This window comes from Schistocerca cancellata, chromosome 4 (genome assembly GCF_023864275.1).
Source record: "Schistocerca cancellata isolate TAMUIC-IGC-003103 chromosome 4, iqSchCanc2.1, whole genome shotgun sequence".
Classification (NCBI taxonomy): domain Eukaryota; kingdom Metazoa; phylum Arthropoda; class Insecta; order Orthoptera; family Acrididae; genus Schistocerca; species Schistocerca cancellata.
In genome coordinates this window covers 648128850-648146274 of record NC_064629.1, presented here as the reverse complement: position 1 = coordinate 648146274, position 17425 = coordinate 648128850, and positions in this window count along the sequence as shown.

Sequence of the window (17425 nt, the reverse complement as noted above, 5' to 3'; positions counted from 1 at the left end):
TCCACAAGCTATTTGATGTACAACGAAGCACTATTTTTTTTTCTCTCTCTCTGTAGACTTCATGTGAACTATGATTCCCAAGGTGATACAGAAATTCTTAATCGAGGAAGGGCATGCCAAAGCATAAGATACAGGTATCCGAGGGCTGTGCCTGGTTAGCAAGAAATTCAAAGTTCCAGCATACATCCATTAAAGATGCTTTAGTGAAGTGATTTTCTGCGTATTTTTCGTTGGCTTAGTTCTATTACACAATTCTTAGTTCTATTACACAATTACAATGATTCTAATCGCCGTTCAGCGATCTTATAGCAGCGTGGAACGTAATTACCTACAATTTCCTATTGTCAACATGCTACCATTTGCAAGGATCATTTCATTTCTTTCAGATTTGTCTCCCCCACGTATACACTTTCACCTATCTCAGCGTTACCATGTTAAGGAATCTTGAAGGAAGAGGAAATCAGAAACTTCATTTGTAATAGAGAAGAAGAAGTTTCCAGAAGTATCCTTAACGTGAAATTCTTGTGCAGAAATTGTGTGTAATTGTATCAACAGTGATGTGACAAGTGACACTCCCAAATGCGTCTAACTCAACTGTTGCCACAACATCCGTGACACAATTCCACTGTGACGAATTCCAACGGCCTGTTGCGTGAAATTTCTTGATCAGCATGCGTACGCAAGACTAAATTTGCAATTCATGATTCTGGCTGCAAAGTCTCCACCTTTCAGCTTTGTTACCTGGAATTCCTCTTGCAGACGAGAACGACCAGCAGTCAATTAAGGTTGGCTGCACAAATGATCGTTCCTGAAAAACAGCAACTCATATACGTGACCGTAGGGATATGTCTCACATCCATAAATACGTGCTCTGCATATTTTCTAACTGACATAACTTACGTCAGTAGCTTTCGGAAATTAAATGATAATTAAATTACTGTAATCTAGGAGGATCAACGGTGGCAGCCCACACGAAAATGTATGAATTTTTCTTCTTTAGGACCAACAGCATGACAGATAATGTTATGTTTATTAGAAAGATGGACCAGTATAGCTGCTTGTAATAATTAATCTTTATTAACGACAGAATGTTTCGTCAATTATCGCCATTGCCAAGCACCTGCAAATACAATTTTGGTGAGACCGCGTATACATGTGAATGTCATTCATTTTAATGCGACTCTATTTTACTCACGTCAAATTAAACTACCGTTATTAACAAAAAAATGCTTGAAATGGTTCTGAGCACTATGGGACATAACTGCTGTGGTCATCAGTCCCCTAGAACTTTGAACTACTTAAACCTAACTAACCTAAGGACATCATACACATCCATGCCCGAGGCAGGATTCGAAACTGCGATCGTAGCGGTCGCGCGGTTCCAGACTGTAGCGCCTAGAACCGCACGGCCACTCCGGCCGGCCGTTATTAACATTCTACATCTTTATTCTTCATGTCCACATATTCATTTCTCAACATAATCACCCTGGCGACTAACATATTTTTCCTAACGAGACAACAGTTTCTTGATACAGTCACTACAGAATGTTTGACTTTGTTGACGGAGCCTTAACCTCACCTCTGCTTGCACCACTTCATCACTATCAAAGCGAATTCCTCGAAGATGTCTTTTAAGTTTTGAAAACAGATGAAAATCGGAAAAGCCCAAGTCGGGACCGTATGGAGGGTGATTGATGACAGTGAACAAAAGCCGCTGGATTGTTGTAGATGTCGCAGCGCCCGTGTGTGGTCTGGCATTGTCATGCTGAAGGATAGGGTGCTCCGTGTGTGGAAGAACACTTCGAATTCGAAACTCGATTACAGAACGCTGTTTCTCACACGCCGACATAGTTAAGTTACATCCTGCCATGTTACACGCTACACTTCGGGACTCTCTAGCAGCACATTCCTGCATGTACGTAGACATGAGGATTAAAGTTGTAGAATGTTAACAACGGTTGTTTTATTTTAAAACATTTGAGGGTTTTCACATAAAAAATTCGGAGGCATTAATTTTTATCATGCCCTCATACTTCTACACATACTTTATACATTGTCGGGAAAAAATTAGTACACCCTTTTAGAGGTTTCCAGTTAACTCAAGATTTATTGTTCCATCAGTACATATGGAGTACATAAAACGATTACGTTTACAGATCAATAGCAAAAGCGGATCTGAGTCACCACGTGTCGACACACACCGAAACACTCGTATTAGTACGCGATGTCGGCTTCATGGGGAGCAGTGCAGCCGCTGACTATGGCACCTAGTCAATCGCACAGATGGCGAATAGTGTCCCGGGATACGTTATGATACGCCTGCTTAGCCTGTTCACGTAGTTCTGTAAGCGTTGTTAGCTGACGAGTCGCGCAAGTCGCTTCTCGTACCATCATATCGCGCACGTGTTCGACTGGAGACAAGTCCGGAGATTGAACTGGCCAAAAAGTAGCAGCACGTCTTGCAGAGCACGTTGAGTTTCACTGGCAACTTGTGGGCGAGCGTTATCCTGTTGGAACAGCACATCATCTTCCTGTTGTGAGAACAGCCAAAAAGAAATGGGTTTAATAACAATCTGCACGTAACGAACGCTGGTTAACGACCTCTCCAGAAACAACAAAAGTGAACTAGAGTTTTAGCTTATCGTAATACAAACCATAAGGACTGGATTCGGCCCAGTGTGTCTTGGACGAATGCACTGTAACAAGACAGCGTCCAATAGGCCTACGTCGTACCCGTAAGCGACCATCACTTACGTGCAGGCAGAATCTGCTTTCATCGCTGAAGACCACGGCGCGCCATTCCATCTTCCACGTGATCCTCTGACGGCACCAGTCAAGCCGGGCACGTCGATGCTGTAGCGTGAGTGAGAAACGGAATGGAGGTTCTTGTTGACTCATCTGTGGCCACAAGTCCTTTAATCTGTGCTATGGTAGCTGTACGCTCTGCCACTGCTGCCCTTACAATACGTCGATCCTGACGAACGCCTGTGCTACATGGACACCCATAACCTCGTCTATGGATGTGAGAATGTTCATGTGATCATTGATACAAGCATCGTTGCACAACTGACGCAGCGTGTCCAGCCAACTAGTGTGGCAATTTTCCGAAAGTACCATTCCGCCCCTCGGAAGGCCACGGTTTGACCCCTTTCAGACTCGGTCAATTGGCTGTAGTGCGTCTCCGTAGCATGGTTTCCTGTTTGCTTCACGCGTTTGCACCACACAGACTTCTGCTGTGACCATTCCCTATTAAAGGGTAGTCACAGGTGTCGCTCTGACAGCTATGCCACTACGCTATCTGTGGGTGGACGACGCTGAAACCATTATAAGTACATCTACTATCCTCCAGGTGGCAAATGCCGTCATCGGATCAAAATCGACGTCATCTTCCCGGGTATACTTATCTTTTTTTTCTAGCAGTGTATATGCGCCGGAAGCCAGTATTCAGTGGATGACCTAGGGTTTCATTATCGATTTTCCGCGCTATTCCAATCTCGTATCGAACGAAGGAAAAAAAAACTGCCTGTATAATTTTTACTTTCCTTAAATGTAGACGGCATTATGGTTGCACTATCTTCTTTGAATACCGGCTCACGGAATTGCCGCGACCTCCAGGGAGTGCTGGTAGGTCGCATATAGGTTAAGCCACTCTCTGAGAAGAGGATCGCTCAATTCCACCAAATTGCGGGGATGCTGATGTTGGTGTTTTACCTGCTGTTCTAACACGTCCAACAATTTTTCTGAGAGGATCAAGGAGGTGATTCTGCAGGCCAGTCGAGATGTAGTAGAGTGAGGGAGTGTACAGAAAACAAGTGATATATTCTTCCATTTTGATGAACATTGCTTTTGTCGTCTTTATGTGTATGTGTGACCAATGGTTTCTTGTTAGTTGACCGACTCCAAATGTTCATTGTTTGCTGTCCCCGTTGCAATGGTCTCTAGCTTCGGGTATGGGATGGACATTCATTCAGTGCCTGCAGCTATTCCTGTTGCGTGCGGATGCGATTATGATTCACAAACCATGAAATTCGCTTCCAGTCCTTCTCTGTTAGGATTTTTCTCCGACCACAATTCTGACGTCGTGTTCCCTGGTTCAAAATGGTTCAAATGGCTCTGAGCACTATGAGACTTAACATCTGTGGTCATCAGTCCCCTGGAACTTAGAACTACTTAAACTTAACTAACCTAAGGACATCACACAACACCCAGTCATCACGAGTCAGAGCAAATCCCTGACCCCGCCGCGAATCGAACCCGGGAACCCGGGCGCGGGAAGCGAGAAGGCTACCGCGCGACCACGAGCTGCGGACCGTGTTCCCTGGCCACGTGTGTTACACCACAGCTTGTAGACACACTGAACAGTCCACAACGAAACGCTAACACATCCATTAACTTCACACAGCATGGCCACGGGCACGGCCAAACACTGTTGTCCGTTTTTGCCATTTTGTCACGCCCTTACATTTATCCGTGTTTAAGTACAATGTCCGGTTGAAAAATAAATGTCCCTATGATCGCTACTGCCTGATGTTCACGTAGGTTCAATACAAACGCGGTCGAAAATGTGACTCGATCGCTGTGGCGTCCGTAGAAGTTTAACGATTCATATGTGCGCGCGAGCTGGAACGAACATTTTTTGTCCGGTGAGCTTCTCAAGTGGAGATTTTCTCCAAATCTTTCAGTATTTTCTTATGGTTGTCCAACAAAGACCATTTACTGTAGACAACATTATTGTCAGCAAACAATCTCATATGCTGATTTGATGAATTCTGTTATTATGTTTCGTTTCGTGGCTGTTGATTATTCATCATTCAGTGTAGCCTACTGCTTCAGTTTTTCAAATATCGATCGATTCAATAACATATCTGAGGAGATATTTTGTATGACAGAATCTTGGTCAGAAGACGACAATTTGGTGCAATGTTGAACGCTTTTCGGAAATCTGGGAAGACGGAACATTCCTAATGTTTGCAATATTTCAGGAATGAATTAAGGCAGATGTGTTTCACCCGAGTGATTTTTTTCTGAATCCGCGCCGATTCTTTGAGTGAAGCTCGTTTCCTCCAGGAAAGTTGTACTATTTGAGCTCAGAATATGTTCACGTATCCTACAACGGCGTGGCGCTAGCGATATTGGTCTGCAGTTGAACACATCCTATCTTTTATCTTTTTGTGAACAGGAGTAACGTAGTGATATCGAGCCACTTGGAACCCTTAGCTGTGCAAGATATTCTTGATAATTGCAAGCTAAGACAGGAGCTAGAAGGGTTGGACAAAAATATGGAAACACCGAGAGAAACACATGAACACTTAATGAACAAAAGTAAGACTATATGGACTATCAGACCAATTGTGTGATTGAATTGAAGAGTTCCTAGATAACAGAACGCAGCATGTCATTCTCAATGGAGAGAAGTCTTCCGAAGTACGAGTGATTTCAGGTGTGCCGCAGGGGAATGTCGTAGGACCGTTGCTATTCACAATATACATAAATGAGCTTGTGGATAACATCGGAAGTTCACTGAGGCTTTTTGCGGATGATGCTGTGGCACAGGTTGTAACAATGGTAAATTGTACTGAAATGCAGGAGGATCTGCAGCGAATTGACGCATGGTGCAGGGAATGGCAATTTAATCTCAATGTAGACAAGTGTAATATGCTGCGAATACATAAAAAGAAAGATCCCTTATCATTTAGCTGCAATATAGCAGGTCAGCAACTGGAAGCAGTTAATTCCATAAATTATCTGGGAGTACGCACTAGGAGTGATATAAATGGAATGACCATTTAAAGTTGATCGTCGGTAAAGCAGATGCCAGGCTGAGATTCATTGGAAGAATCCTAAGGAAATGAAATCCGAAAACAAAGGAAGTAGGTTACAGTACACTTGTTCGCTCACTGCTTGAATACTGCTCACCAGTGTGGGCTCCGTACCAGACAGGGTTGATAGAAGAGATAGAGAAGATCCAACGGAGAGCGCCGCGCTTCGTTACAGGATCATTTAGTAATCGCGAAAGCGTTACGGAGATGATAGATAAACTCCAGTGGAAGACTCTGCAGGAGAGACGCTCAGTAGCTCGTTATGGGCTTTTGTTGAAGTTTCAAGAACATACCTTCACCGAGGAGTCAAGCAATATATTGCTCCCTCCTACGTATATCTCGCGAAGAGACCATGAGGATAAAATCAGAGAGATTGGAGCCCACACAGAGGCATACCGACAATCTTTCTTTCCACAAACAATACGAGACTGGAATGGAAGGGAGAACAGATAGAGGTACTCAAGGTACCCTCCGCCACACACCGCCAGGTGGCTTGCTGAGTATGGATGTAGATGTAGATGAAATTCCAAAACCACGTATTAGTGATACAAATGCCCGTAACAGGAAAACGTGGTCCCGAAGACGTAAAACCTAGACTGTAGGGCAATGGAAGAAAGTTATTTGGTAGGATGAGTCTTGTTTCACACTGCTTTCGACTTCTGGCGTGTTTAAGTCTGGCGTCCGCCGTTCCAAGCGTACGATGCAGACTGCTTCCTGCCAAGAGTGACATATTGTGGGGGTTCGGTGATAATTTGGCAGCCATATCGCGGTGTCCCATGGGCCTCATGGGTACTCTGCCAAGTCGCATTTCTGCCAAGGATTACGTGGCCAATTTGGCTGACCAAGTCCATCATATGGTACAATGTTTGTTCCCCAGTGGTGAGGCTGTTTTCCAACACGAAACACAAAACTCGTTGGAATTGTTTTTTGGTCACACGGATGAATTGTAACATTTTTCCTAGGAACCACAGTGTCCCGGTGTCAATAATATTGAGCCTTTGTGGTCTGCTTTGGAGAGAACGATGCTTGAACACTATCACCTCCATTATCTTTATCTGAACTTGTCGCTATTTTGTAGGATTCTCTTTAAAACTGTACAGGACGAGTATTTATCTCTTTAGAGACTACTGGAAGCTGTTTTGAAAGCTGTCTATCTTTCTGCACCATATTAGGCAGGGCAACGTGTCGTGTTTTTGGTGTTTTCACATTTTTGTCCACCCCATGTAAATCCGCAGCGCATTCCATGCAAAATCTAACTTGAATTCCGTAAGAGCTTCGTATCTTGTTCGCTTTAAGTGGATGCTAAAGCCACTGTCTCCCAACCCTACGTAGACATCGCCATGGTAATATTCTGATGCGTAAATACGTTTGTAAATGCGGCATTTAATATAGTTGTCTAGAAGTGAGATTGCATAGTTGGTTAGAAGCCCTTCAGTGATTCTGACCCCATGCCCCTCCAGACGGTAACCAAATGCCCTAACGCAGAGGTCGAAACGGTGACCAATCATGGATGAGCATAGTGTGCTCCTCATAGCCTGCTCGGGAGATACTTTTCTTAATGAACCCAGAGACTAAGAATAATATGTGATGTCGCAAATTCCTTAGTTGCTCCGGCCTCGAGAGCTGCGTCGCCAAGTCTTATACACTTTCGCACAATATCCAACTCTTGCGTATTCACCGAAATTGAACGAAACCACCCACAATTGAAATTTACTGCAAGTTAAGCTTAGAGTTAACACGATGGGACTAGTGTCTTTCCTCGATGGTCATTTTACGACATCTGATATCAATCTTAGTCTCCTAGTTCATTAATTATGGAAAGTATCTCCGCGAGCAGGCTCAAAGGAGCACGCTATGCTGACCCGTGGCCGGCCTCCGTTTCGACCTCTGCTTTACGGCATTTAGTTACCGTCTGATGGGGCATGGGGTCAGCCCACCGTTATTCCAGCCGTTGCCAGCTTTCCAGACCTTGAAGCCGTTACTTCTTACTCAAATAATTCCTCAGCTGCCTCAAGACGCTGAGCGTACAGATCCGAGTCTTGCCGCGAAACAAAAATCCCTTGCTCAACACGGCTCTCTCTGGATGACAGTTGGTGGCGGTGACCGCTCAGCAAGAGAGATACATATTTCGCGCACACGTGATCATCGTGTTAAACAATAATCAGCTATCGTCGAACATCTCATTCGTGTAAGTAGTTAATTTTCGTAGTACAACTATCAGCTAAGCAGCAATGCATTTATCTCATGGCGCGATCATGTATCTAGGGATTTTTGTGGTTTAATCGAAGATGTGAAATTTGATTTCTGCAATGTGTTAATGAACCCACACAAACAGAATCTTGGTAAATGACAGAATGCTTATAACTAAGGCAAGAAACTCATACCAACAAAATCTACGTAAATCATAGCACACTGCTAGAGGCGAAATTGTTTCTTAGACTGCTTGTACGGCAGCCATAACGTTCTTCCGGGAAATTTCACTTTCCCAGACAGGTGCTGTTTGCTCTTCAGTTTACAGAGAGACTGTAGCACACGTATTTCCATAGATTGACGACGTCCACCATTACATTTGCGCGCTCACAATATGACAACGGTGAGGCGACAGCGAATGAAGCATACTGAACAATACTCCAGTATGCTTTATGTCGTGAAAACAAAGGGACGTGGTGTAGGATACCGGTAGATAACGTGTCAAGTAACTAAAAAATTACAGCCAATTGTTAATCTTCAGCAGTTAAAGACAGAAACAATAGTACCCTTAATTACCGCGGACGAACACTAAATATCTATCACCTTTCAGCCGAGACAGTAACATAAGTAAATAAAGTAAATACTAGGTACAGTCCTAGGCTATCAGTTCAGCGATATACACAATAAGAAGCCACTGTATGGAAAAGTCAATTTAGAATCAGACTTTGCGTACCCATTTTTTACACAAAAGATATAGCCGAAACAGAAAAATACAGGAATATGTAAGGGATATGTGTAATGCACAAAGTATGCGAAGAACAGAGTTCAGAGAGAAACGTTCTCAGTAACTTTTACTTTTATGAAAGCTTGATGTGCTGTCCAGTGGAGCTAAATCCGCGACAGGTGAATTATTATTCCAATATTTTCTTTTAGTATAGTCTCTTGTTGAATTTGTCTTTACATGATATCCAGTTTCGTCCATATTCTGAACGTATCCAGATCTGTTGAAACAAATAAAACACATGCTAAAACTGATTTCAGATAAATAATATGAATTACGAATATGTTAAATATAATAGCGTATACAATACACACTGTAATTGCGGAGCAACCCGTCAGTTTTGCATCCTTTACGCAATCTTCGTTAAGTCGCTAATGTTTACTTTTATATAAATTGTAAGTAGCATGTGGCTGACTGACAGTAAGTTTATGAAATTAATACCGATGACAGTAGGTAAAATGTCTTTCTCCTGAATCTGTTTCTTCTCCGCTCATTTGATAGGTACTATTTTTCCAAAATGTCTACACATGTATTAGTAGTATTATAGAGTAATTTTCACTTTGCACTTTGTTTTTCACTTACGGAGGGCTCTCTTTAAGGTCTGACGTCATAATTTAGAAGTGGTAACTGCATTTTCATAGGTAACTACCTACCTTTCATAATGCGAAAGCATACTTCACTTAAAATTCAACAGGAAGCTAACCAACCGTAATTGGAGTAATATCTAATGCTACTATCAAAAAATGGGCAATATATTTAGAATATTCCTACAAAAAAGACTCAGTTTATCATTCCTTCCATCCAGTAACGAAGTTTTCAATCACAATAAAACTTACCAACGTACGTTTCCGAATTTTAGAAATGTATAAGATATCCTGAATCTTTTTCAAGATTCACCATCATCAGAAAGTGCTAGATATAACAAATGGCTTAAGGTACATAGCAAGGAGAACTTGGATGATACAGACTTTATTACACAAATAAACAAATTCATCAATGTACACAAACTACTACACAGATACAGAACGTATGTAACCCCCCCCCCCCCTTTTCTGACTATCTCCTGCTGTCCACTCTCTCAGTCCATCTCCACCTGGCCCACTCTCTGTCCAGCCTCTCCTCGCACTCTGCCCATCTGCTCTTTCCCTCTCTGTCCGTCTGCTGCTTCCCCCTCTTTTCATCTCCTCTCTTCTCTATCTTCTCCTCCCCTCTGTATCTCCTCCTCACCCCTCGAAGTACATCTCTTAGTCCCCCATCCTCTGTGCAACTCCTCTTCGCCTTCTATCTGTGCATCTCGGCCTCCCCCATCCCCTATCTGTGTCTGTCTCCTCCTTCCCCCAATCTGTCTGTCCATCTCCCCCTCTCTCCTTCTCTCTTCATATTATCACCCCTATCCCAACAGGAGGTTGCTAGTTCTTACACGCATAGCACTTCTTTCCAGATAGTACGTAATATACACTCCTGGAAATGGAAAAAAGAACACATTGACACCGGTGTGTCAGAGCCACCATACTTGCTCCGGACACTGCGAGAGGGCTGTACAAGCAATGATCACACGCACGGCACAGCGGACACACCAGGAACCGCGGTGTTGGCCGTCGAATGGCGCTAGCTGCGCAGCATTTGTGCACCGCCGCCGTCAGTGTCAGCCAGTTTGCCGTGGCATACGGAGCTCCATCGCAGTCTTTAACACTGGTAGCATGCCGCGACAGCGTGGACGTGAACCGTATGTGCAGTTGACGGACTTTGAGCGAGGGCGTATAGTGGGCATGCGGGAGGCCGAGTGGACGTACCGCCGAATTGCTCAACACGTGGGGCGTGAGGTCTCCACAGTACATCGATGTTGTCGCCAGTGGTCGGCGGAAGGTGCACGTGCCCGTCGACCTGGGACCGGACCGCAGCGACGCACGGATGCACGCCAAGACCGTAGGATCCTACGCAGTGCCGTAGGGGACCGCACCGCCACTTCCCAGCAAATTAGGGACACTGTTGCTCCTGGGGTATCGGCGAGGACCATTCGCAACCGTCTCCATGAAGCTGGGCTACGGTCCCGCACACCGTTAGGCCGTCTTCCGCTCACGCCCCAACATCGTGCAGCCCGCCTCCAGTGGTATCGCGACAGGCGTGAATGGAGGGACGAATGGAGACGTGTCGTCTTCAGCGACGAGAATCGCTTCTGCCATGGTGCCAATGATGGTCGTATGCGTGTTTGGCGCCGTGCAGGTGAGCGCCACAATCAGGACTGCATACGACCGAGGCACACAGGGCCAACACCCGGCATCATGGTGTGGGGAGCGATCTCCTACACTGGCCGTACACCACTGGTGATCGTCGAGGGGACACTGAATAGTGCACGGTACATCCAAACCGTCATCGAACCCATCGTTCTACCATTCCTAGACCGGCAAGGGAACTTGCTGTTCCAACAGGACAATGCACGTCCGCATGTATCCCGTGCCACCCAACGTGCTCTAGAAGGTGTAAGTCAACTACCCTGGCCAGCAAGATCTCCGGATCTGTCCCCCATTGAGCATGTTTGGGACTGGATGAAGCGTCGTCTCACGCGGTCTGCACGTCCAGCACGAACGCTGGTCCAACTGAGGCGCCAGGTGGAAATGGCATGGCAAGCCGTTCCACAGGACTACATCCAGCATCTCTACGATCGTCTCCATGGGAGAATAGCAGCCTGCATTGCTGCGAAAGGTGGATATACACTGTACTAGTGCCGACATTGTGCATGCTCTGTTGCCTGTGTCTATGTGCCTGTGGTTCTGTCAGTGTGATCATGTGATGTATCTGACCCCAGGAATGTGTCAATAAAGTTTCCCCTTCCTGGGACAATGAATTCTCGGTGTTCTTATTTCAATTTCCAGGAGTGTATGTGCCAAATCTGGTTGAAATCAATCCAGGAGTTTAGGAGGAGCTTTTTACCCACGGCTTTGCTTACGTACGCACATGTCATACATATTTCACACGTATTTCTACATGTATTTCACGTTTTCGCTCTGCAGTTTCGTTTTCACATAGCTGATTGTCAATGACGTCGTATCCCAGGAACTATCTGTCGTACAATAATATAATTTTGCAGGTACATCCAGTACTGTATTTGGATATTGTCTGTAACATGTGTCGCGAACAGTAAGAAACATAACATGCGTTTGAAAATACATAGTGTTATATTTCACATATAAGAACAAAAATTGCGATGGACATATGTCACTTATGCTTGAAAAATACAGAGATCATAAACACATTTTTTATGCTACGATGCATTCATAAGTATAAAATTGTACCAGAAACATACAAAAATGATATTACATTTAGAGTGATTATTACATGTAACCCTCTGTGACACAATTAGATCGCACACTCTTAATCAAGGAGTCTATAATACCATTTTGGTGAAGTGAACCTGCAATACACACAGTTTACATTTGTAGAACAGCTGCTGTCAGCTGGTCATTCATCACACCCACTGCTACTGTCATCACAGTCAATGTCAGCTTCTTCATTGTTGCCTTCAGATGCCATGCAAAGTTTGTTACAAAATGCCCTCTTGTCATGCTTGATCAAATATTGCGTCACGTTTTGCAGGTCCGCAGTCTTGGATGGTGGTATTGGTAGCCTTTCACTGTATGCTGGTTTCATTTCAATTTCCTGTGAAAATGGAACGCTATTGCGAATGATGCTAGTCCTCCACGTACCTGAACACGTATCCCTGAATTTCACAGTTGGATATCTCTGCTCTATTTTGAACATTATCACTGTTTTAATTTGCTTTGGAGCTTTGTGACGATTCAGAAAGCATGGGGCTAAAGCTGCTCTGAAATCAATGAAGACACTATGTTGCATTTCTTGTACATTAAATGGTGATGGATTTTGTCATGATCTTGATATTACTTCCATCCAGTCATTAGGAGATTCTGCTGCATTCAGTTTTCTTTTCTGTGTTTCTGTGAGGGCAAAGTTTTGATCATTTGGAAGGTAGCTGTGTCTCTGCATTGGCAATAAGTACGTTATGCTACGAAATATTTTGAAGACATGCACTAGAAAATACAAGAGGTACACCATTACATGTTTTTTTTCTATGCAGATACGCCATCACTTATTAGAATTAATGTTCAGAATCGTAATTCAAATCTTTTAGGTAGGTATATAACATTGATGTAACATCATTGGTTCACTTTTTTCCGTTGGCTTCGTAATAAACAAACATAGAACTCAGTCATTAGCTAGGGAGTGTACACCAAAAACATAATACCAGAGCTGCCTGAAATAAAAGACAGCATTGGATTTAATGTGTGGCAGCGGAAGGTTATATATATATATATATATATATATATATATATATATATATATATATATATATATAAGCAGTGCTAATGCATATCACCTCATTAGTTTGGGTTTTCGCCTTGAATATTCTCTTTGTTGTCTGACTGCTTCTGCTCTGAGAAAGTGAAGCTCCTTCTCTGTTCTCAACTTCTCGTTGTCTTCCAGGGTCAAATCTGGATAGTTCAACGTCTCTTGCAACGAATCACAAAACGTATATGTATCCGACCTTGGAAAGACTAACTTAATATTATGATTGGAGAACACACGCCAATACAGTTTGTAAGAAATACTCAGTTGATACTGTGCTAGAAACATTCTGTGCATCCTTTTCACTGACATATCTTCCGTTAGATATCTTACATTGGGATTGTATAGAAGCGAATAATGAGACTGCCAGACAGGAAATGATTTGGTGTGGAACGTGATAATATCTGTCAGTGCTGACGTGTATGCATTAGGCTGGTTGTCATGCTTGCCACACATATCTTTGGGGGACGTGCCATGAACTACCAAAGACGTTTGAATTCTGCAAGCATGTGCATGAGTTATACCATGAAAGCTTATAAATGCTTTCAGACAAACTGGCATATCCTTACTCTCCTACCTTACTTTGTATTTATAAGCAGCACAATGTTCTTTGCCGTTGGACTCTGCAGCACGGGAACGTCTTAGAAATACGAGATGCACATGCCAAGTGAGTATCTTGATCATTTTTGTTTTCCAATGAACTAAACGAATGAAGGATATGCTCTCTTCCTTCATGTTCTATCTTCTCCAAACAGTGAAAGCGCGCAGCCTGAACATGAAATTATATTCGATGTGAGGTTATGTGATACTAATGCCATTGCGAAGCACAACACACATTTTTCAAATGAATCAATATGTAAACACAAACAATAGGATGCAAATTGCACAATAAACGTATGGGAAATCGTCTTATTTCTTACCTGCAGTCAGCTCCTGTTACTCGGTCTGGTACAACACGGCCCACAGGGTTTGTACGTCCTACCCCAGCCACTTTCTTTTGACGTATCTGCTCTTTAGTGTGTATCTTCCTCTTGTAACGTTAAGACCAGTCATAACCTTCAGGTTCTCCATCTGCTTTCATGATTACACACCCTTTCACAAGCAATGGAACGTCGAACGGGGCATATCTTTACAGAAAACACAACGTCTCTGTTGACAAGATTAGTTTGGGGCCTGCCACTGTAATGTAGCACCATGCAACGCGCTTTCACGCGAATGCAGCAATTGTCCATGACTAGTACTGTTTTTCCCGGAATCACGTTGAATATACGCTGTTTTTCCAGAACCGTCTATATTATAACCCTCGTTTTCTGTGGGACTAATGCCTTTTAGCTGACACAATATTATCATCAGATGCATTCATATACACACTGCAAGATGGCAGCACTAATTCAGTTTACGCGATTTTGGGCTACAGCTGTTATTCCGAAAAGCCCTTCAATTATTCCAAGGAAAGCAGATTTACAAATAAATGAGAAGAAAACTAAGTACATGGTCGTGAGCAAGGCACTCAATGATGGTACCTCATCGATGACTGACGAAGTACCTTTTAATGGAATAGATATATTTAAATATTGGATATTTTTAGCGAGCAGAATAGAATAGAAACTGAGATTAAGGCAAGGATGGCAGAGGCAAATAGAGCATATTTTGGCTTACGGGACCTGCTGCGCAATAGTGCAGTTTAGATAAGTTTGAAAATCAGAATTTACCAGAGTGTAATTCCCCCAATAGCTCTGTATGTCTCTGATACATTTACATTAAAGAAAACAGAGGAAAGAAAACCGCTGGTATTCGAGAGAAAGACATCCCCAAGAGGGACACCCAGTTACAGGAATGGAGGTTATTAAAAAACTAGAAACCGGAAGACCTATACTCACTAGCTGCTATTGTCCGAAGGATGAAGAAAAGAAGATTGATATGGGCAGGACACCTAATTAGGATGAAAGAGGAAAGACTACTACGAATAGCATTCTCGGGATCCGTGGAAGGCAAAAGGGGCCGACAAACGCCATAGACAAAATGGAAGAGTGATATCCTTGGGATCCAGAGTAGATGGATCTAAGTAAAGGTGAATGGACGACGAAATCCAGGAATTGAAATAACTGGAGGAATGATGTATGGAATGCGCATAGCCTCCCTGGCCAAAGCGACAATTGAGAAAGGAAGAAGAAGAAGAAGAAGAGGAAGGAGATAATCATCCAGTGTTTGATAATGGGACAGCTTAAAGACTTCAAACGAACTTTAAACATGGTTTCAAACTTTTCTAACCGTTTTCTGGCTTACATGCTTAACGTCAAATATTTGACACACTAATTCACATTTAAAGTAATCACAATTTTGAAGCTCAGTTATTCATGAGAGTTCGAGTCTTCAAAGAATCGATGGTTTACCGATTACTTAGTATCTGGAAAGAAGTACTGCGGGATTAGAAGCCATCTACATCCCATAATGGTGGGAATGAAAAGCCTGTGACATTGAAGCATAACTCAGGAAAACGTGGAGCAATTTCAACGAAATGTGTTAGGTACGTTCCTTGTTATTTGTAAAAAAAATACTGTGGGAGTAAGATTTCTAGTACCAGTAGGGGTGGGCTTGTGAATGAAAATAAGTGACGTAAAAATGTTCCAAAACTGTTGGTATTTATTTCCTGTATTTAGTTGACTTTGAATACTTTTTTTTAAGTACGGGGTACTGTTTATTGTGTCAGCCAGCTTCGAGAACGAGCATTTTGTCAACGTGTTTCCGGACCCAAGATTAAACAATCCGGCTGAATACTGCAGATAAATTTAACATCATCTCTCCGTAAAACAGCAGAAAATCAGATATATATGTGTGCAATATATGTGACATACGCATATGTTCACCATCTCATCCTAAGCCCCCAGATAGATTGCAACAAAACTTGGTACGCACATTACTTACCATCTGGAAATAACTCCTGTGAGGGTAAAAACATCGAGTCTCCCTTTAGGGTGAAGGTGGGACGACAACGGGGTGAGGTACAGCAGAAGGGGAGAGGAGGAGCTGGGTAAAGTTACGGGGCATGAGGAGATGAACAGAAGGAGAAGGGAAAGGATATTGACAAAACATGGGGAGAAGGTGATTGACAGAGAGAGGGGGGGGGGACGAGATGTACAGAGAGAGAGAGAGGAGGAGAAGACAGATAGAGAGAGGGCGGAAGAGGAGATGGACAGAGGGGGGGTTGGGGGCGGAAGACTGGAACAAATAAGTACCAGGGCAATGCCTGTTTCTCAGGCAATCACGTCAAAAAATACGGCGGCTGATGGGACGGTGTGGCACCGAATGGAGAACTAAATAACGGTTTGCAGCATCTCTATATATTCTCTATCTCTTTGGCCATACTGGTCATTTAACCGCATCTCAGGTTGAGAAACTCTAGGGCTCGACGAGGCGGCTAGTTTCGTACCTGACATGCCACGAGGATTGCGACTGACACACCCCATGTTTACAATTCTCGACTGCTGTCAAAAAAGCACTGTACAGTACCTTTCACGATTGCTATGTAGTTCTCCAATAGCTTCTCCCTTACTTCTGCTATTCTAGATAAGCATGTTCACTATCAATTGTGCAGCTGTAGTCTGCTACATAGATAGAAACCAACACTAATTCACACAGTGTTTGTATATTAGACATTTGATGGACCACAGATATTGGTATCCGTACATTAATACTGCCATGTCAGTAAACTGTGACATAATTCCAAATACCTCATATCTAATGGTTCAAATGGCTCTGAGCACTATCGGACTTAACTTCTGAGGTCATCAGTCCCCTAGAACTTAGAACTACTTAAACCTAACTAACATAAGGACATCACACACATCCATGCCCGAGGCAGGATTCGAACCCGCGACCGTAGCAGCCGTGTTTTTTCACACTGAAGTGCCTAGAACCGCTCGGCCACCGTGGCCGGCAGCTAAACTGTTCACCTCAGAATTCCCGGAACCGTTTAAGATGTCGTAATTCTGTTTTCCCCCTGATGAAATGTGAGAAAGTTCTCAGTAAACGACGTAATCGGATTCTGAGAAGTGAGAGGACATTGTATTCGTCTACTTTAGAATTGCGATACTAACAGCAGAAATGACTATAGTACAATTTCCAAAAGGGAAGTTTATAACAACTTTCTCTATCTTTAATATTGCTATGAAAAGAGACTATCCGTCATTTAGTGAGAACTTTTTCACAATTCATTTGGATGACAACACAATTACGGACAATATGTTCAACGGTTCAGGCAATATCTCAGGTG